Below are 22,347 nucleotides of genomic sequence, written 5' to 3' on the forward strand. Positions count from 1 at the left end.
CACCGCATGAAGGATACCAACGCGCGGATCACTCGTTGGTATCTAGCTCTTCAGCCTTTTAAATTCAAGGTGGTCCACAGGCCGGGTGTTCAGATGGCCGTGGCCGACTTCCTCTCCAGGAATGGGGGGGGGGGGGGCTGCAGGCCGGATGAGTTTGAGTTGTTTTGTTATTAAATAAAGATACGTCAGCAGTCCAGCCGACCCCTTGTCCTCTTCCTTGCCCACACGAACTCACTACAGGCGCCTAAACTCTGGAATAACCTACCTAACATTGTTCGGGAGGCAGACACACTCTTGCAGTTTAAATCTAGATTAAATACCCATCTCTTTAACCTGGCATACACATAACATACTAATATGCTTTTAATATCCAAATCCGTTAAAGGATTTTTAGGCTGCATTAATTAGGTAAACTGGAACCGGAAACACTTCACATAACACCGTACTTTCTACATCATTTGAAGAATAGCATCTACGCTAATATTTGTCTGTTTCTCTCTTGTTCCGAGGTCACCGTGGCCACCAGATCCAGTGTGTGTCCAAATCAGAGGGTCACTGCAGTCACCCGGATCCAGTACGTATCCAGACCAGATGGTGGATCAGCACCTAGAAAGGACCTCTACTGCCCAGAAAGACAGCGGAGACCAGGACAACTAGAGCCCCAGATACAGATCCCCTGTAAAGACCTTGTCTCAGAGGAGCACCAGGACAAGACCACAGGAAACAGATGATTCTTCTGCGCAATCTGACTTTGCTGCAGCCTGGAATTTAACTACTGGTTTCGTCTGGTCAGAGGAGAACTGGCCCCCCAACTGAGCCTGGTTTCTCCCAAGGTTTTTTTCTCCATTCTGTCACCGATGGACTTTCGGTTCCTTGCTGCTGTCGCCTCTGGCTTGCTTAGTTGGGGTCACTTCATCTACAGCGATATCATTGACTTGATTGCAAATAAATGCACAGACACTATTTAAACTGAACAGAGATGACATAATTGAATTCAATGATGAACTGCCTTTAACTATCATTTTGCATTATTGAAACACTGTTTCCCAAATGAATGTTGTTCAGTGCTTTGACGCAATGTATTTTGTTTAAAGCACTATATAAATAAAGGTGATTGATTGATTGATTGATTGAAGACACAAAACAAAAAAAAAACAGTAACATGAAGCCCCCCCAGGGCAGAGCAGAAGACCACCATGTCCGTGTGGTCAGAGTGGAAGCCCCCCAGGGTGGAGCAGAGGACCACCACGTCCTCATGGTCGACGTCACCAGGGCGGAGCAGATGACCACCACGCCCCTATGGTCGAGGCCGGAGACCAACAGGGTGGAGCAGAAGGCCACCCAGTGACTTGACTTGACTTTGAAAGTTCAACGGTGACTAATCCTGGCTCTGGAGGATCCACAAACACCTGAGTCGACTCTGGAGAGTCCACAAACACCTGACTCGACTCTGGAGGGTCCCCTGGAACCTGACTCGACTCTGGAGGGTCCACTGGAACCTGACTCGACTCTGGAGGGTCCACTGGAACCTGACTCGACTCTGGAGGGTCAACGGTAACTAACCCTGACTCTGGAAGATCGACGGTGACTAACCCTGACTCAGGAGGGTCCATGAACACCTGACTCGACTCAAGAGGGTCAACCGGGAACTGACTCAACTCTGGAAAGTCAACGGGCACCTGACTTGACTTTGGACTGCCTGTGGAGACGTGAGACGCCTCTGCTTCGGGCACTATCTCTGGAGCGGCCTCGTGCACCGCATCGGCCTCCGGAACAGCATCGGGCACCGCCTCGGCCTCCGGAACAGCATTGGGCACCACCTCGGCCTCCAGAACAGAAACGGACACTGCCTCGGCATCGGGCACCACCTCGGCCTCCGGAACAGCATCGGGCACTGCCTCGCCCTCCGGAACAGCATCGGGAGCGGCATCGGGCACCGCCTCGGCCTCCGGAACGGCATCGGGACCGCATCAGGAATGGCCTCAGGCACCGCCTTGGGAATGTCCTCCTGGATGGCCGCGTTCCCCTCGGGAACATTCTCCGGGCTTTGAGGAACAGTAGATGCCTGTCTCCTCCTCCTTCGCCCTCTATGGTGGCGAGTCGCTGCCGGCCATCTTGTGCTGTGGCGCTGGGATGGTGGCCATCTTGTGTTGTGGCGCTGGGCTGGTGGCCATCTTGTGCTGTGGCGCTGAGCTGGCGGCCATCTTGTGCTGTGGCTCTGGGCTGGCGGCCATCTTGTGCTGTGGCGCTGGGTTGGCAGCCATCTTGTGCTGAGGCGCTGGCTCAGCAGCCATGACGTGAACCGTCTTGGGAATTTCTAGGATCTTCGATAGCCTCTCGAAGTAATCGAGAAAGGTGTCAGCGGCCATCTCGGGCGTTGGTGCTGAGCTGGCAGCCATCTTGCACTGTGGGGTGAAGCTGACGTCCACCTTGCCTCGTGGTGCGGGGTTGGTGGCCATGCACCGCAGCGGCGCTGGGTTGGCGGCCATCTTGTGCTGTGGCGCTGGACTTGCGGCCATCATGGGCAGTGTCGCTGGCTTTCCTCTTCTGCCCTGGTGAGACGGCGGCTCAAGTCCCTCCCACGTGGGCCCCGAGTCGAAGGGGGGCCATGGTGGAGAGCGATGCTGAGCTTCCTCTCGCCCACCTCCTCCTCAGCGACCTCCCCTGGTCCCACGAAACACGACCAGGCGGGTTCCCTCAAATCGATTGCTTCTCTCCCGCTCGGTGGCTGGGGAAGAAGCGTCAACCGACATACCGCTGGATCTCGTTTGTGACGGAGTCCTTCTTTCACGTTCGGTGATACAGAAAACAAGGAGAGATCCAAATGCAGGTATGAAGTTTATTTAAGGGCAAATCCAAAGGGGTAAACAGTCCAGGCAGGGTCAAAACCAGTATATCCAAACAAACAAACAAACAAGAAAACAGACAAGAATACACTACAAGGGTCAGAATACGGATAGCAGGAAACATCGACAAGGACTCCGTGACACAGACTCAGACAGACCGGGTATAAATACACAGAAGGATGATGAGGGAACTGGAGACAGGTGGGGAACAATCAATTAACTCAAACAAGGAGGAAGGTGACCAAATAAGGGAACAGGAAAAGATAAAGTGACAGACACCGTGGGAAAGGAGGACACCTAGTGGACACCCAGGGAACACAACCCAGACACTGTGACAGATACTCAGCTATATATCTCAACGAGACCAGATGAAACTTCTAAATTATCTAAGCTAACAGAATGTGTTAAAAATGTAAAAGATTGAATGACCAATTAAATTTGGATAAGACAGAGATATTAATTATTGGACCAAAAAACACTACACAGAATCTTGTAGATTACAATCTGCAACTAGACGGATGTACTTTTACTTCCTCTACAGTCAAAAATCTGGGTGTTATATTAGACAGCAATTTGTCTTTTGAAAATCATATTTCCAATGTTACAAAAACTGCATTCTTCCATCTTAGAAACATTGCCAAGCTACGAAACATGTTATCTGTTTCTGATTCAGAAAAGCTGGTTCATGCATTCAGGACCTCTAGACTGGACTATTGTAATGCACTTCTAGGAGGTTGTCCTGCTTCGTCAATAAACAAGCTAGAAGTCCTAAAATAAACTAGAGTCCTTACCAGGTCAAGAAAATATGATCATATTACCCCAATTTTACAGTCTCTGCACTGGCTACCTATTAAGTTCTGTATCAGTTACAAATTATCATTACTTACCTATAAGGCCCTAAATGGTTTAGCTCCTGCGTACCTAACTAGCCTTCTACCACGTTACAACCCATCACGCTCCCTAAGGTCACAAAACACTGGACTTTTGGTCGTTCCTAGGATAGCAAAGTCCACTAAAGGAGGTAGAGCTTTCTCACATTTGGCTCCCAAACTCTGGAATAGCCTTCCTGATAATGTTCGGGGTTCAGACACACTCTCTCTGTTTAAATCTAGATTAAAAACACATCTCTTTCGCCAAGCATTCAAATAATGTATCTCTTAAACTGTGAGTGTAGTTGCATCTGATCAAATGTGAATTCTTATTCTTTAGCTTGGGTTAAACTAATTAATTTAACTCTGTTGGATCAGCAGCTATGCTAATGATGTCTCTGTGTTTCTCTGTTTCTGCTGGGATCTTCATCCCGTGGTAACTAGGATTTACACAAGCTCCAGTCTGGATCAGGAACACCTGAGAAGAGATGATGCTAACCCTGAATCAACAACAGAACTAACTAATATTGCTACAAGTGTGACTGCATCATATAATAATTATTAATCACTAATATTGATAGTTCATCGTCTAGCTGACTACGTCTTGTATTCATTTTTCTAAAAATCCTGTCATATGTGCACAAACTGACAGTCACTATTTATAAACTGCTACTAAATATTGTAGAAACATAATTTTCTGTAAAGTTGCTTTGTAACGATTTGTATTGTAAAGAGAGCTATACAAATAAACTTGAATTGAATTGAATTGAATTCCATCTTCTGTCACCACACTGAGTCCTCCTGCTACGGTTGACATTTTACAGTCAGTATCCATCAGGTGTATGGTAGGAAAGGGTGTAGCAGGGTCCCCCTAAATAAATAAAAAAATCATAAAATGAAAATAATTCAAATTCATCAATTCTGTTGCATCCTCTTTGGCTCAGTGCAGCTACAAACACTGCAGAACTGCAGAAACAATCAGAAGCTAATGTATAAGGTTCTCAATATAGAATGATTTTCGTGTTCTTGTATACACTGATAAATCTTAAATTGTTCTCTAAAACATTTGCTTAAAATTTTTAACAGATGGCCTAAAAGGGTACAGAAGAATAAAATATAGTATGAAAACATTTTAAACAAGATATTTCTGTATGTGTTTTCTGATACTCACTTTGTAGCACATTCACATGTGTATCAACAGACATTGAATCCTACCCAACACAAGTTTGCTTCATCAGAACAACAGAAATATATATATATATATATATATATATATATATATATATACATATATATATATATATATATATAAAGATTTAAATGTATGCACAATCTTCCTTACATTAACCTGCACTAAGTGGAAACGTAAAATTTATTAGCCGTGCATAAATAAATGATGCATATGGCAGTGTGCTTACACATGCTAGCTGGCTTTTGACACAAACCTGCCAGTGGAGCACATTCTGCTTTAAATCTCCGGTTTAGGGATGTGTCAGATGTGCTTAAAACACAAACTTGACTGATTGTCATTTTCCAGCAAATAAAGATTACAACATCTTGTTACTACAATATTGTGTATGATTATGTTGAAAGAGATAAATCAATGGTTTAAAAACGATGTAACTTACTCAGTCATTTCTTTCTATATTTCTCTGGACAGGGTTCTTCACAACCAGTGTGTTGAATATACTCTGCATTAGTTGGACACCTGGCAGAAAGCTAGAAACAAACTCTAAATTTTAGTTTTTTTTATTATTTTGTCTAATCGTCTTCATAGATTGTGAATTGATCTTAGTACAGTTGTAATAGCAGAGATGGTAATTGTTAAACTTACAGGATGTATTCTGAACTGTATTGCACAACAAGGATGCAGATATAAACTATCAACTCTGAGAGCTTCGTCTTCGATGCAGGTGCGATCTTTGTTTTGTCTCACTGTACATATGTCTGTCAACAACAATAAACTAATTACTAAAGCTGCAAGATATAACGCAAAGGACAAATGATCATTGTACTGTAACAAGCTATCATAATATACATATTTGTGGTATATAAAGCATAGATAAATGTAAGATGAATAATTACATCTTGGCTGCATCCGAAAACATGCTGCCTTCTAAGGACGCATTCCAGTGTAGGAAGACATCAAGGCATGTCCGAATTCAATGTTAGCTTCAGTTCCTGTCTCTTGAGATGCCTTCCTCTGGCTCATTTTTGAAGGCAGCATAGATTTATCCTTCGCTGCTTTTGATATCCCACAATCCCATGCATACCATTCCGGGACAGTTAAAGCTGCAGTAGGTAACTTTTGTAAAAATGTATTTTTTACATATTTATCAAACCTGTCATTATGTCCTGACAGTAGAATATGAGACAGATAATCTGTGTAAAAATCAAGCTCCTCTGGCTCCTCCCAGTGTCCTATTGCCATTTGCAGAAAGTCATCCGCTCCCGGTAAAAAATAACCAATCAGAGCTGCGGTCCGTAACTTTGTTTGTGTTCAAAATGTAGAAAAATGTATATAATAAGCGAGTACACCATGAATCCATTTTCCAGTTCTGTTTATTAACCGCTAGAGTGTCAAAAGTTACCTACCGCAGGTTTAAGCTAAAAAATAAAGATGGTGTCTGAAAGTTGTGGTGGGTGGTCAGTTTGTGTTTTTGATGTAATTTCTAATGAGAAATGAATACTGCAGAAATAACGCCCATTGCTTCAGTGATGAGTCTCAATGGAGCCTCATCACTGACACGTAGCCCCTGTTTTGTGCATATTCTAGTTGGTTTTCTGTTCATAAAAGCCTCTCTGATGCCACAATCATTATGTCTGTTGTTTGCTCCTCCCACCACAAGTGTGTTATTAAACTACTCTTATTTTAAAATATTTTTTTGTGTATTTAAAATATCTTAAAATAAATTGTGCATTAATACTATTATATCACTTCTTTCCATATATTTAATGTGTCACAGTGTATTGAGCACCAAACCATATCTCCTTTGCTCTGGTGAGGACCAGACTGAAAATGTATGTGGACCCCTGCATTGTGTCTAAAATGTAAGTTGCTTAATATTTACTTATTGTTTATTAAACTGTTGTATAAAGCCAAAACATTGTAATTTCCCCTCGTGGCTAAGGCCCTGTCCACGTGAACGCACAGCTTTTTCTATGCAGTTTGGCGATTCGTCCACGCACAAACACTGCACCAGGTCTCTGAAACAGAACATTTTAAAGCTTCTGGCAGGGTGAAGAATATTCAAAAACTCTGATTGCAGTGTTATCATGTAGACTGCGAAACCAGAGGATTGACTAGTGATGTAGGAGCCTGCCTAAAAAAACTTTTTCAGGCTTCTGATTGGTCAACATACTGTAGCTTTAGAGATTATATCACCACCTGTTGGCTTGGTATTCTCTTGACAGTGCTTCACAGCATTCTTTTGCGTTTTCATGTGGAAAGAGGTTTTTTTTAAAAAAAAAAAGGAAGAAGGAAAAACTCTGTTTATAAAAATATCTGTTTACTGACCTAGAACAAGGGAACACATTGGGGATGAAATGCTCAAGAAAACAAGGGGAGAAACAAGGGATAGGTGAGGGAGATTAGTGACTAAAGAAACAAACAATGTAGGCAAAGAAACAAAAGGAAACGATGTTTCACTACAAAATAGGAGACCAAAGTGACAGGGGAACACAAAACAGAAATCACAACAATCACAGCACCACAGGAGCAAGCTTTCATCACAATTGAATTGGAAAAAAGTCTCCTTACTCAAAGCTCAAGGTTCCTTACTCCTTACTCAAATTTTTATATATTCCAACAGTTTATGCTGGGCCATCTAGTGGTCATAAAAGTGAATAACACCTTCCAAAGTGTTACGTTCCATCACAGCCAGTGGTTTCACATCTGGTGCTCCAAATGATTTTTTAAAATGTTTTATTATTATATTTTATATAAATAATGTTTATTGCCAAAGACATTAATTTTTGTTAGTGTGCCGGCACTAAATAAAACAAAGATTCATAAATCAAATATATGATATGTTTGTTTTAACTCTGCCTCAGCCCTTAGATTTATCTTTTATGGCCAAAGTTTATTTTTGAGCCCAATATATAAATTACGATTAAAAAAACAAACAAACAACAACAACAACAAAACAATGCTAACACATTATAATGTAAAGTAACAGGTCTGTTTGGACCAGGTACTGAAGCAGTCATGTGGTTTTCAGGTGAATGAGGATTCGGACATCATAGATCACATGTCTTTTTCAAAACGAATCAAGCTCCGAAACAGTGCTTCAATGTGAAATGTATTGTTTCTGATACAAGCTTCAAAGCTTCAGTGCTGAAGGTAACATCACTAGGAGTATGGATTGTACCCAGGTGAAGGAATTTTATCATATAGAGACTGAGGTTTTCAACAACAGTGTGTGTGTGTGTGTGTGTGTGTGTGTGTTCACTACTCACTGCTATGTGTTTGCACTGATGGGTGAAATGCAAAGCACAAAATCTGAGTTACCATTCACAGGTGATCATATCACATAATCAGATAATCAACAAAGAAATATATTAAACTAGTCTTTTCCATTCTCTGGAATACACAGGAGATCAACAAGGTAAGAACCAAAACACTTAGTTAGGAAGGTTAATGTTGACAGGTAGTTATCCTTAAACTACATAAAATATATCATTATCACAAAATTTCATGAACACAGAGACTTGATTAGAAGAAGGTTTGTTTTTTGTTTGTTTGTTTGCTAGAGACGACACTTGAATGAACTTAAGAAACAGTACTCAACACAAAATACTTGTCTATCACAGGAAACACATTCTGAGTCTGAGATTAGAGTCAATAATGTGTGGAGTTTACACATGTATTCATAAACTCTATTATACAAACTATAGTATTTATGAATGGTTATGGTAATGAGTGTTCAGTAGCGTGGTCCAGGGGACCTCTGTGGAACATGATTTCTGCCAAGGGGGACCCCAGGGGCTGCTTGCTTAAAGGGATAGTTCACCCAAAAATTACAATTATGTCATTAATAACTCACCCCATTCATTTACTCAAACAGTACACTTTACTCAAACAGTTCAGTCAGTGTACTGTTTGAGTTCATGCATTACTCCGGGATATTGGTTTGTTTGAACTCAGAGGGAGTGTCAGCCACATTAAAAAAGTTAACAGCTTAAGTCGTTTGTGGATTAATGCGTACTGGAGATGTGAACCGTTTAAAACGATTCAGTTCGATTCAGTGAACTGGTTCAAAAAGATCCGGTTACATCGAATGATTCGTTCATGAACCGGATATCACAAACTATCATATTGTTATCATATTGTTTTAAACTCTCTCACAACAGACACGGAAGAGAAGACAATGCTGAATAAAGTCGTAGTTTTTGCTATTTTTGGACCAAAATGTATTTTCGATGCTTCAGAATATTCTAACTGACCCTCTGATGTCACATGGACTACTTTGATGATGTTTTTCTTCCCTTTCTGGTCATGGACAGTAGACCGTACACACAGCTTCAATGGAGGGACTGAGAGCTCTCGGAGTAAATCTAAAATATCTTAAACTGTGTTCTGAAGATGAACGGAGGTCTCACATGTTTGGAACGACATGAGGGAAATTTTTCAGTGAACTAACCCTTTAAGACCCTGAAAGCTCTAAACTGGCCCCGTGAATGTTACATTAGCACATTCTGTTGTATGAAAAGATATGGCAAAGTAGAAGGGGCATCATTTTTTATTTTACTTTAATAACCACAGGAAAGTTAGTATAATATGCAACTGTTATTAGGACTATTATTAGGAACATATTAATGCCTTATTCTAGATCCCTTAATCCTGCCCTATACAAAAACAACAACCACCTTACTTACTATCAATAAGGAATTAGGAGTTTATCAAGAGGAAACTCTTAGTTATTGCCAAATATGTTTTCCCTAATCTTAAATGTTATCGTTCATGTTGCATGACAATTACAGTACAGCTTTAAATGTGTTAATTAATAGCTACAATAGTATTTCTAAACATATTAAACATATATTGATTATATAATTGATTATATAAGATTATCTGTTTTGTATATATTTTATTTTCTTAGTTACCTTTCTTTGGAGCGATTACTGTCCACTTATAATTCCACTTCAAATGATATTGCATGCTACAGCCTATTCAAATTTATACCTCTTTTCTTTTCTTTTCTTGTTGATGTTATAATAATAATAATAATAATAATAATAATAATAATAATAATAATAATAATTATTATTATTATTACTGCATATCTTGTCTGGTTTAGAAGCTTTCATAGTCGACCGACCCTCTTCTATCGCTCAGCAAGCCTCCTTGTGATTGTAATTATGTTCAGATTCTCGGCCTCTGATTGGTCGAGGGCTGATGACTCACTCCTACAGGCCATTAGGAGAGGGCAGTGCGCGCTCAGGGAGGAAAATGAAGCATCTTCCTCACGCACACAACCTGCACAACGCTGAATGTTACACATACGTAGTGACAGAAAATAACACAAGAAGGTAAAACATACTCAGAACCACAGTCGCATTCCCTTCCTGAGACAAAGACATACTGCAACCAGCTATCGCCAATTCACCAATCACATAACCGACAACATAAAGACGGAGAAACACCGATCAAGAAACCGAGAAAAACAATCAAGGTAAGTATAAAAACCTGTATACCGGATGATACATTACAAAAACAGTGTTTATAAGACTATAATACTATGCATGTATGAAAAGGCATTCATATGTAATGAAAGGAGTATTGAAATAATATGCTTTATATGTGTATGTAAATAAATATATGTGATGGGTTAAAAGCAGTTATATGCGTTGTTTGTTTGAGTGTGAAATGCAGCTGTATGCAGATTTCTGTGATTTACTTATTTCGGGCGTGTTTGCAGAGCATATTGCGCAGTTCTAAATGGTTTTAATGGAGAATATGTTTGCGTGTGTGTGTGTGTGTGTGAGAGAGAGAGAGAGAGAGAGAGAGGAGGATATGGGCTATCCGTTTTTTTTTTTTTTTATGCATCAATGCGACCCTAATGTGCCACACAATCGTGTGTGTTTAGTTTAATAGTTGGGTTTAGTGGAATTGTGCATTAAAATGGCTCAGGTGCTGTGAATGTATATTAATATAAAGCAGTTTGTTTAGTTGGTTTGTGTAACAACATGCGGTGTGTGCAGGAATATGTAATATGATATATTGGTATGTGTACTTTCAAAAACAAATGTATTCTTTAGTGTGTGTGTGTGTGTGTGTGTGTGTGTATGTACACATTTTTCTTCCATGTGTATGTTGCACACTTTCTGCAAATGGTGTTTATGGTGCAAGTCTTTACCTTTGAGTATTGAGATACTTGTGTGTGTGTGTGCGTGTGTGTGTGTGTGCGTGTGTGTGTGTGTGCGTGTGTGTGTGCGTGTGTGTGTGTGTGTGTGTGTTCATGCCTGCACAGCTCAGTAATAGAGTGGGTGGCAAGTGAGAGATGGTTCAGCTTGTGCAGGAGCAGAATGTGAGTGTGAGTGTGTGTTTGTGTGAGAAGCACATGAGGGAGAGATGCTGTGAAAACGGCTCACAGCGAGTGTTAAATGAGCTGATGTGAATTTAGCATGTTATCCTCCTCTTCATATCCTCAGTATGTTTTTTCTAGAAAATAAAGATCTTGTGTCTTCTGTTTTTATTACTTCTGCTTTACGTTGAACAGATGTTTCTGTTTTAGGGGGTCAAACACTTGGGTGGAGAGCTATTGGATTAAATCATAAGTTCTTATGTAACTTTTCAGTTTGGTGCATTCAATGTCCTGGGCAAAATGTAATTCCTAGTAACTGGGCATTTGACAATTTGCATACACTTTATTCAATGTGCAAAATTAATTATTATTTGAAAGGTAACAAGTGAGTGAAAAACAATACTGACCAAATTAGGATATAAAGTGCATGTGGTGGATAAACAATGACCCAACCCTCATTCCCAATGAATGTACAGTATATCATAAATAAGGAAGCCTATGTTTTCATTAAGGTTAAATAATATTAATAAATTAGGGCAAATTCCAGAATTAGAGTGCTCTAATGAGCAGATCATTGATGTAGGAACGTTGGAGGGAGTGGGGCAATTGTGTTTCATAATATAGCTAAACATACTGTACTTTGTGAGAAGAACAACGAAGGGCCGTGTCATTTACCCTTTATTTTAACTTAGTGTTACCATGACAACACCGCGCTGTCTACAGGTACAGGAACGTCTTATTTATTGATTTTAATATATTCTTTTCTCTATTTTGTTGACTTTCCATATATGTATGCATATACATTTCATGCATAATCGTGAAGTGCATAATATACATCAATATATACATCCAGTGAACAGGATGCATGTCCTGCTCCATGATGGAAACAGCCATCACTTACAGTAAAAATATACAGTCTTACTGTAGAAGGAGTTCTCACATTCAGTTCTGATTGTAATTTCCTCAGCAGGTTCATCCAGGGGAGACACCAGATACAGGAATGATGCACACGGTGGCCAAATATTCTCAAATGCAGAGGATAAACTCTGTCGCTTCTTGCTGGAAGCAGGCTTATTTGCAGGAAGGCATTTATGAGTGCCATGTATGACATGCATGTGCCAGAATGCCTATCGCTTGATGGGCTGGAGGTGACAGAATCTAAAGATGGCACTGAGCTTGATTGACTACTGCCAAATCAGACTCCAACCACTATTCCCCAGGACTCAACCTGTCTCTTGAGAGAAGATGGTGTGTGCACTGAAACTTTTTTTGCACCCAGAGGAGAACGTGTTGCATCTCTGCAACATCATACTCTTCTGAGAATTTATTCTCAATCCCAGCCTTTGTAGGAATTGAAAATGCAACCGAATGCTGAAACACCAAGATCTCAGTTTTCACTAAAATCAACCAATGGTTGAGTTCAAGATACAGATGAATTTGTACGCTTTGCCACTAAAAGCAAACCTGAATAACTTGCTGTGCTTTTGAGTGTTCTAAATATGTAAATATGCATTGCTCTGATCTATGAATGAATTAAAAATTAATTAACAAATAAGCGCATTGTGTATTGCTGTACACCTAAAGTGCTTTACAATCATGCAGAGTGGGGGGGGGGTGAAGGTCTCTCCTCAACCACCAACAGAGTTTAGCATCCACCTGGATGATGTGATGACAGCCACAGCACAACGGTTCCAGGGCGCTCACCACACACCAGCTTCAGGTGGAGAGGAGAGAGAGTCATGGCACCAATTAAGTGGATGGGAATTATTAGGAGGCCATGACTGACGAGGGCTGGTGGAGGGAATTTGGCCAGGACACTGGGGTTACACCCCTACATTTTATGAGAAGTGCTATGGGATTTTTAATGAACACAGAGAGTCAGGACCTTGGTTTAACGCCTCATCCAAAAGACGTTTATTTTTACAGTATAGCGTCCCCGTCACTACACTGGGATGTTAGGACCCACACAGACCACAGGGTGAGCGCCCCCTGCTGGCTTCACTAGCACCTCTTCCATCAGCACTAGTGTTCCCAGGAGGTCTCCCATCCAGCTACTGACCAGCTCAACCCTGCTTCGCTTGAGTGGGACACTAGTCTTGGGCTCCAGGGTGATATAGCTGTGGCATATGAGTGTTAAATATTGTTAAATCAGTCACCTGGTTGATTCAGTGTCATATAAAGTTTCTAACTCAGCATTCTTGAACACTACTGACACAAGTACAGGATTGGATTTAGACCACCGATAGGATTTCTTCTGCACTAGAAATGCTCTCTGTAAAAGCCAGATACCCTTTTAGAAGGAAGCATTTATTCTATATCTGTTTCCAACAGGGAGTGAATCCCCAGCCCCAAAATCATAATCTCCTGAAAGCTGACTACAATGACATTGAAATTAGATTGACAGTGCATACATCTTTTTTATGGATCAAATAATGGAAGATAACACATTAGTCAGAAGTTGCCACGTTGACAAATACACAGAGAGAGGTGTCAGGTGCTATATTGCTTAAGCCTTTATAAGAGGGCTTTGGTTGATCACATGAGCGGATATGCTTGCAGAACAGATATATTAATTTGTGTCTCTAATCAGTGTATGAGTTATGGTATAAAATTGTATTATAAAGAACTGTCATTGTGAATTTTACTCTCTTAGGGAAACTTACCCGCTAGGTACCATACCTGAACATGGCAGATTTGCTGCAGATGTTTACAGCAATACGAGCTGCTACAAAGGTGTCTTTAATAGTGAGAATCTTCTAAGTACCTTTCTTCAGACGTAGCATGTTGACCTCTACTCACACCATGGCATCAGAATCGCCATTGGCTAGCAATTTTTAGTTTACTTGCTAGGCTGTATGTGTATAAATATTATGTCTCTCAAGCAACTTGTTAAATGAGAGAAAGCATCAAATAGATATTACAAAAAATAGCTTTAGAAATTATTTAGATTATTATTTGATTTAGTAGAACCTTTATTACACATAAATTCTTAAGCCATGTTCACTTTACAAGCAACAGAAATGACAAAGCAACAATCTAATTCATTTATTTTGAGACCTGGCAATTTCCGGTGGCATGAAGGGCAGAGACCATTAGCGACCCGATGGGGAATGTCCAGCTGCACAACAATGTTTACAAAACTATTTGACAATGTTCACTGTTTCATATTATTTGTTGAAAAATTCAGGAATGAAACACCACTATGTTGCTTGGCCTCCGAGTCACTCTGAGTTCTGTGAGTCCCTCAACTCACCCCCAGTCAGTGCCATCCAGATGGTCTGATCCGTCTCAGGCTTTCCAGTTACCAGCTCCACAGAGGTGTGAGGATCCCCTTTTTCTTCCTCCAGCCTCCACCTCGGCCCTTGAATCCATCAGCTATGCCATGGGTCCATGCTCACTCATCTCCACCGTCTATGCCGGGCTCTTTCGTCCCTGTGCCTTGGTCAGTTGTCGATTTGTCTCCACCATGGGATATTGCCCGTCAATAAACGGAGACTTGACGAGGTATGAACAGATTTGACTTGCACAATGGCAAAAACATGACAAGAACAAAATAATGGAAAACAAGACACATGACCCACCATAACCAATAGGAACCAATAGCATGAAGACAAGAGGGCAAGGGAAGCATGACACAAACAATAACAAAATAAAAGACATGAAAACATGAACACAGACAAAACTCAAACATGAAACGCAACCCATATTACACCCCCCCCCCCACCCCCCTCTAAGTGTGGCTCCAGACGTCCAAACAACAAAAGCCCAAAAGTTCATGAGGGTGGTGGAGTGGAGGCAGAACAGGGGAGGGACGGAGGGCCAGGCTCGTGAAATACAGGCAGGTTTAGAGTGAATTCACGGTCATGAGTGGCCTCAGGAGCAGACTCATAGACAGAAGACATCTCAACAGCGCAGTGTGTAGCCCACACACTCAAAATACGACACAACACTGCCATTACTGGAAGCACTGGGGTCACGGGAACAGTCTCTGTGACAGCCATGAAATGGCGAGGCTGGGGACTCTGACGTGGAGGCCATTTTGACTGGGAACTCTGGCGTGGCGGGCATGACATAATCAGACTCAGAAATTGTAGTCATGTCAGAACTCTGGAATGGCGGCCGTGTTGTGACGGGACTTTTGAGGATCAGCTGCGACATGACAAGACTCTGGCAGTTCAGCTGAGATGTGACGAGACTCTAGAAGGGCGGCCAACTTGTGAAGGGACTGTGTGTGGCAGCCATCTTCCAACGAATCTCTTCAACTGCAGCCATGTTGTGGAGAATCTCTTGAGAGACCGGTGTGATATGAACAGGCACTGGCTTGGCAGACCTAACGTGATGACTTGGCATAGCAGGCATGACGTGAGCAAACCCTGACATATGAGCAGCTTCTGGAGTAGCAAGCTTGATGTGCGCAGACTCTGGCTTAGCAGGCATGGGATGAGCAGGCTGCGTAGACTCTGACGTGACATGAATAATTCCAGACATAACAGTTGGGATGTGAAAGTGCTCTTGTGCGGATGGTAGAGAGAAATTACAGGGTTCCTCATCAGCCATCCCAACAGTAAGAGGTGAACAAGCCAGCAACAAAGTACAGCCAATATATCTCTCCAATGACCAACAAATCTTTCCCCCAGGCAACTGAGAATGAATGGTTTCATTTAAACCCACTCGAAAAATGTCCTTAAGCGCGACATCATTAAAAGTCACCAGATAACGAAGTTCACAAAAATCACTCCCATAACCCTCTATAGACCTGTCACCCTGATGAAGACAGAGGAGCTGTAAAGCTTCAGGGTTCATGGTAGCGGTCGTATATTCTGTAAAGAGTAGTCCACTGAAGGCGAGCGTAGATGAACTCAAGTGCAGTTTATTTACAAGGTGCAATCCAAAATCCAAACATGATCCAAGCAATAAACAAAGACTTGACTTGACTTGACTTGACTTGACTTGACTTGCCGAGGAATGAAAAGACTTGACTTGACTCACCAACAACAGGTAGATATGTTAATGCATGACAGCGCACAATGGCAAAAATATGACTACTTATAACAAACAATACAGGTCACATGACAAGAACAAAGCAATGGGAAACAAGACACATGCCTAAGACAACCAATCAGAACATGACACCATAACCAAGAGGAACCAGTAGCACAAAGACAAGAGGGCAAGCGAAGCATGACACAAACAATAACAAAATAAAAGACATGAAAACATGAACACAGACAAAACCCAAACATGAAACACAACCCACATTACAGTAATCAGATTTCTTTTGGATTCCTTTAAGTCACATAAGGAAATAAAGTAAAAAAGCAATATCAAAGTGATTTTATTTAATTTTGACTTTAAAATTAAAACTAATACAAACTATAGTAAAAACTATTTGATTTTTATCACTATTTTTATTTCTTTAACATGTACGAGTAAAAAATAAATAAAGTTTATACACAACATTAAAGAAGTTAAACCACACACACACATATATTAGTCTATTTTAAAATGAGCGTGTATGTGAAATGCAGTGGTCTTTATTTTCCGTGTTGTAGTCGGACCAGCTCATTCGAGTCCGAGGCCAGATCGAGTTCAGAGAGGGTTTAGTCTGAGTCAAGATCTATAGAAATCTTCAAGTGTATGTAAAATGTTTGGTGGAAACAATAAAATTGGCACCATACTCATACAGTGTATTAAATATAACATGGCATGTACACTGTATTTTATTTATTTGATATAGGTTTAAAAAATATTATCAGTTAAAGGTAAAAAGGCCACATATCACAGAATGTTTCTTTTTAAGAGTCTTACTGTAAACAAACTCTTTTTGGCTCTTATATGCAAACTGTTTGAATTTTTCTTAACTCCTTTTTAATGGTTAAATTTAATTGTATGAATGAAAAAATCATGTCTAATTAATTAAAATCATATCACATATTTTTTCACAACAATTTATTAAAAGTTTAACAAAAATTACATGTTTAGGGACCTATGAAATGTTTTATTTTTTCTTCACTGTATGTTTTATTGTTATCTAATTCTGTGTTTTAGCATGTCTAATTATTTAAATGCATAAAACAATTTAATTTATTCATTTTTTTTTTCTTTAAAAAGCCTTATGATTTTTTCCCCTTCAGAAATTGTTGTGTATTTACATTTTTTGTTTCTGTTTATCAAATGAAGACACAAAACATTCATTTAATTTTTCTTTTAATTATTGATAAAGAAGCAAACTTGGTTTCACCTGTTGTTGTGAGTTGTGAGTTGGAACCATAATTTCCTCTTAATGTGAAGTTGGATGTGGATGACGTGAGAGTACAGGTTGATCCATTGCCATTTACCACATTATCTAATTCTGAGATTTTAGCTGATCCATCTAAGCGGACTCTTGAAAACTGGAGCTTGTAGCCTAGAATTTTTATTTCTAAATTATGTGAAAATCATCTTGTTTACTCACAGAAAACAATATATTGATATTGAACACTTTTTGTTTGTAAAAGTCATATGCGAGTAGGCATATGACTTTTGTTTTTCACTGTTCATTTTCTTATTCTCAGAGGCTTCTCAAATTAGTGGGTTTTTTTCTTTGTATATAGCTGTAAATAAGGTTTTGGTTGGTGCTTTCATTTGTGTAAATTATATTTCCTTTTGTATATAAAGCGAACCACTTATTATGTCAGTTGTCCTTGTGTCATTCTCCCCCAATACTCCCCAGAGACCAAACTTATAGGGTTGTGTTCATATTTTTTTATGTACGTCTTCCTCATACCTCTATGTCATCAGGAGACATAACATCTTTAAATTAAACCGCACTTTTATTTTGACAGGTTGCCATGAATACCTTTACAGATCTGTGAATGTGTTGTGACGCTAGTTTTACTCAAATTAAATGGTCAAATGTGACCCGTCACGGAAACCAGTGACACAAGTCGGCAGCACAACTTTCGAGCAAAATGAGAAAGAAGCTTTTTTTTTTAAATTGGCGATTTTCGTTTTTTGCAGAATCTGTTAGTTCAGATCACAAAGAAGCCTCTCCGTGTTTGAGATAGCAGTATTGGTATATTTAAAAGCGTACATTTTGAGGTTGAAATCAGGTTGTTTGTCGGAGATTCTAGCACGCAGTAGGGGCGTTTCATTGTCTGTGTATTTCCATACTGGATAAGCCGGCTTTTTTTTCATTTGTTATTGCCCTCGCCCTCCGAGGGAAGCGTGCCTACTTAGTATGCAGCGCTCTGGCCGGCTCTAGCTGATATCAAAATTCAATGAAGATGGACGGCGCAAAGATGAACTCAGACGAGCTGAACCGTGGTCGTTACACCGAAAATGTTTTTAAGTACTTGAAGACAATCCGGATGCTCATGAACAAGCGCTCACTGATTCTGACGACGATCTGAGCGACGATGAAAGCGGCATAATAAGACTGAATAATATCCCTAATCTACAACTGAGCGAAGATGACGATGAGGAAGAATGTATTGGACTGGCATCAGACGAGTTGGACCGTAAGATATCAGAGGCTATATCGATAGTAACATTTGATGGGGATAAAGACAGAGAAATGGGGAAAATCCGTAACATTTAGAGGCAAACAGACACACAGTGCAAACTTCGGATCTGCAAGAATACTTTTCTGTTTCTCATGGGGTGAGTTTCCATAAACATCAAAGTTTGTCGTTTTGTGTTCATTCTAAGAACACATACACGTTATCTCATGTTTAGTCCATGTTTAGACCTTCCCATATCTACCTATTGTTATTAGCTAGCTCATCGGTTATCACAGAATCCTGTTAAAAAAGTCCTAATGCTACACAATGAAATCAATTCACAAAGTTTTATGTAGAAAACCAGCAAATAACAAATAAAATTAGCATCAATATGTACATTTTGTTTACATAATACATTAATTTATCTAAATGAGATGTAAATGAGCCCCATTGTCACTTGCAGCAGTGAGAACAGGTGAGATCTGCACAATGTTTATAGGCTATTTTCTGCTTTTTGAGCTTTTTTGAGTGCCTACCTTCAAATGGCCACAACTTCTCCAAATATTATCAGATTTCCATGTGTTACACATCGTTGGAAAGCTTGGAGACTACACTTTCAGAATCTGTGAATAATTTAAAATGCCCCAGAACTGACTTGTGTCCCTACTTTCTGTGATTGGTCACAAATGCTTATGAAGTGACTCAGTGCAGTTCTGGAAATGTTGTTCATGTGTTTTCGTCCTCATTTAGTGAGACGACAGATGCTGATATCACTGCGAGCGTCACATGCGCTTCAGTGTGTGTGTACTAAATGAAGGAGCGCTTCTGTGCCATTCATTAACACAGGCACGCAGAACATGCAGGATTCATATTGAAATATACTTTTCTGTCTTAATATTTACAGGTACTAGTCCATATCTTGATTTGATGTTAGTGCAATGATCTACTTGTGATTAATTAATTCTAATTTTGACACATTCTGTGACATTCCTTGTTAAACTGTAAATTCCGTTTTATTGATTGGATTCTGCATTTTCTGCATCGCAGAAATCATGGGGCCCTACATTCATATATCAATTTAAAGAAATATTAACATACAGTAATAATCGTCAATATTTTGACTGGGACTGGAGTGGACTCGAGGAGTCCATGACAACACCAAAACCATTAAAATACGGTCTCAAGACTGAGTTCAAGACCGAGCCCAAGTCTCAAATACTCAACACTGTTTATTTTATTGACTGATCTGGGGTGTGGGGACTCTTGTGTTAATTTCTACATTTTCCAGCTCATTTTTTCTTCTAGAAAACATACCCACAACTGCAATCATGCACACCATGGAATTTGAAATCACTAACAAACACTACATTTTAGCTAACATTATTTCCATGCTATGCATTTGGTTCCCATGGTTCTTGGTTCAGATGGCCGTCTAGGAGGCAAGGTCTTCACTTGGATCAGTCTCTGTGGCTCATCTAGTTGTCCTGGTCTTTCCTGACATTCAGGGCTGTAGACCTACCTTTACCTACCTCTACCCTTTTTGCTTGACCCTTGAAACAGTTTTGTTTCTAAAGCAAGTAGGTGTGATTGACCATAATTATCATTGTGATTTACATCTGAGAAGACAAAAGCCCGCACAATGAGGTGCATAATGAGCCTTTCAGTCAGGTTTGTGACAGAGAGAAGAGAGTTACAAGAAAGAATGTCTGGACAAAATAAATGTATATATTTTCATGTTTGTAGTTTATTTAGAATATATTTAATTACCCCACAAAATAATTTGAGATTAATTTGCAAGTGCAGATAAACAGTTTATTAGGAACAATCAAAGCTGACTTTCAAAGCTTTTTTTTTTTTTTTGCATCATTACACTAGTAACACAATCCTTTAGAAATCCTTCTAATATTCTGAGTTCTACAAAAAACTAAAAGAAAAAAAAACTTTGTAAAAAATGTAACTTTGATCATAAGAATAAATTACATTTTAAAATATATTCAAATACAAAGTAGTAAAAATATTTCACAATTTTACTGCTTTAGCAAATGCAAATGGGGTGTTCGCATATAATGAAGATAGATATAATGAAGGGAGACATGAAAGACAGGACATTGCGTTGTTTTCATATGGATTACTTTATCACAGAATATTTGTTTTATATAAGACTTGCTTTGTTTATAAGTAGACATGTCAAGCTTTCAATACAATAGGTGGCCAACCAGAATGTGCTATCAACTGCTGTGAGCGCCACCACTGCACCACAAATGCTTTTGAAGCTTTTGACCGCTGAGTGGCGCTTTTACCACAAGTTATCAAACAAACCCATCAAAGCACTTATTCCCAAATAGCTATCAGGTTTGCCTCACTTGTGTGCAGTAGCGTAGCCAGAAAAGAGACTCTGGGTGTGCATATGAAAATCTGGGTGTGCCATATTTATTGTCAGGTTACTGTGCAAAATTATGGGATTGTATTTTTGTCGCACTGCTTCCGTCCAACCATACTCCTAGTGGTAATTTGCAGGTCATGTCAAAATGTAGTTAATTGTTAAATGTAATAATTTTCTTCCAAATACAATAATTTTGAACTTCTGGTACGATACTTGGACATTTCCAATCTGGCAACACTGTCTGTTGATGTTGTGCCCGGGGAGGGAGAAACATCTTCATCAGGTGTAATGTTAGGCCTTGTGTCTGGCTGTCCATCAAGCCAAGGTTTTTTGCTAAAAAAAATTAAGAAAGGAGCTCTGCGACATATTGCTAGCTAATCAAAAATTATCTGTTTATATCATAGACTGCTGGGGTCACAGTCAGCTGCTGTTTGCTGATTGGTTGGCAGTCCAAATGTCGGCAGATATATTTTAACAAAAATAATTTAAAATGTAAATTACATTTTAACATTTTTAGCATTATGGCACCATATATTGGATTCTTATTTCTGTGCCCCTGAGAGTATTATTTAGAATGTTCAGTGACGTCACAGAACTGCCAGATTACAATTAATATGCAGTGTTTTCAACCACATAATGTTTATTTTAGGTTTCATACATTTAAATATACATAATCACTAGTAAAACAATACATTGGTAGTTTGTAAAATACACACCTATGTCTATGGAAGCAGCAAAAACTATCTAATCAAATGTAATTTGCAGACGTGTTTTATTCATATATCAGACACACATAGCAGAACAATACATTTTATTCTATTCTTCATCCAGTTCAACAGCCACTTACTTTCATGTATTTCGGGAGAAACTGGGGAATTCAAGTGCTGTACATTTAATCCGGCTGACAGGACTCTGAACTGCAGCGCTCATCTCGTTATAGATCAAGATAATTTATAAAGGGTTTTAAACCAAGAATCTGAATATCAGATAGTTGACATGGTAAGCAAGTTTGTGTATATATTTTAATAAAAAATGAAAAACTAAATAAAACGAATACCGGTACATCTGTTAGTGGCTGCGGTGTGTCACGTGACAATCATGACGCGTCGCCATGGAAACAAGGGGTCAGTTAAAATATTTGTAATTTACGCGTTAAAGGGTTGATTTAAAAATATATATTTTTTCTAACTAAACAACAATAGCCCAAGTTTAGTAAACTTTTTTTATTGAAACTATAAAAAA

The 22,347-nt window shown here is 39.6% G+C and overlaps 1 protein-coding gene across 2 annotated transcripts in view; it reads left to right on the plus strand.

Moving 5' to 3' along the window:
* The first annotated feature begins 10,131 nt into the window (after positions 1-10,131).
* The window catches only part of prickle2a (prickle homolog 2a), a 100,268-nt gene continuing 88,052 nt past the window's right edge, over positions 10,132-22,347 (plus strand). For both annotated transcript variants that reach the window (XM_026250262.1, XM_026250264.1), the window contains exon 1: positions 10,132-10,389. The gene's annotated coding sequence lies outside the window, so the exon portion shown is untranslated. The remainder of the gene's footprint in view (positions 10,390-22,347) is intronic.

This window comes from Carassius auratus, unplaced genomic scaffold (assembly GCF_003368295.1).
Source record: "Carassius auratus strain Wakin unplaced genomic scaffold, ASM336829v1 scaf_tig00023751, whole genome shotgun sequence".
Taxonomy (NCBI): Eukaryota; Metazoa; Chordata; class Actinopteri; order Cypriniformes; family Cyprinidae; genus Carassius; species Carassius auratus.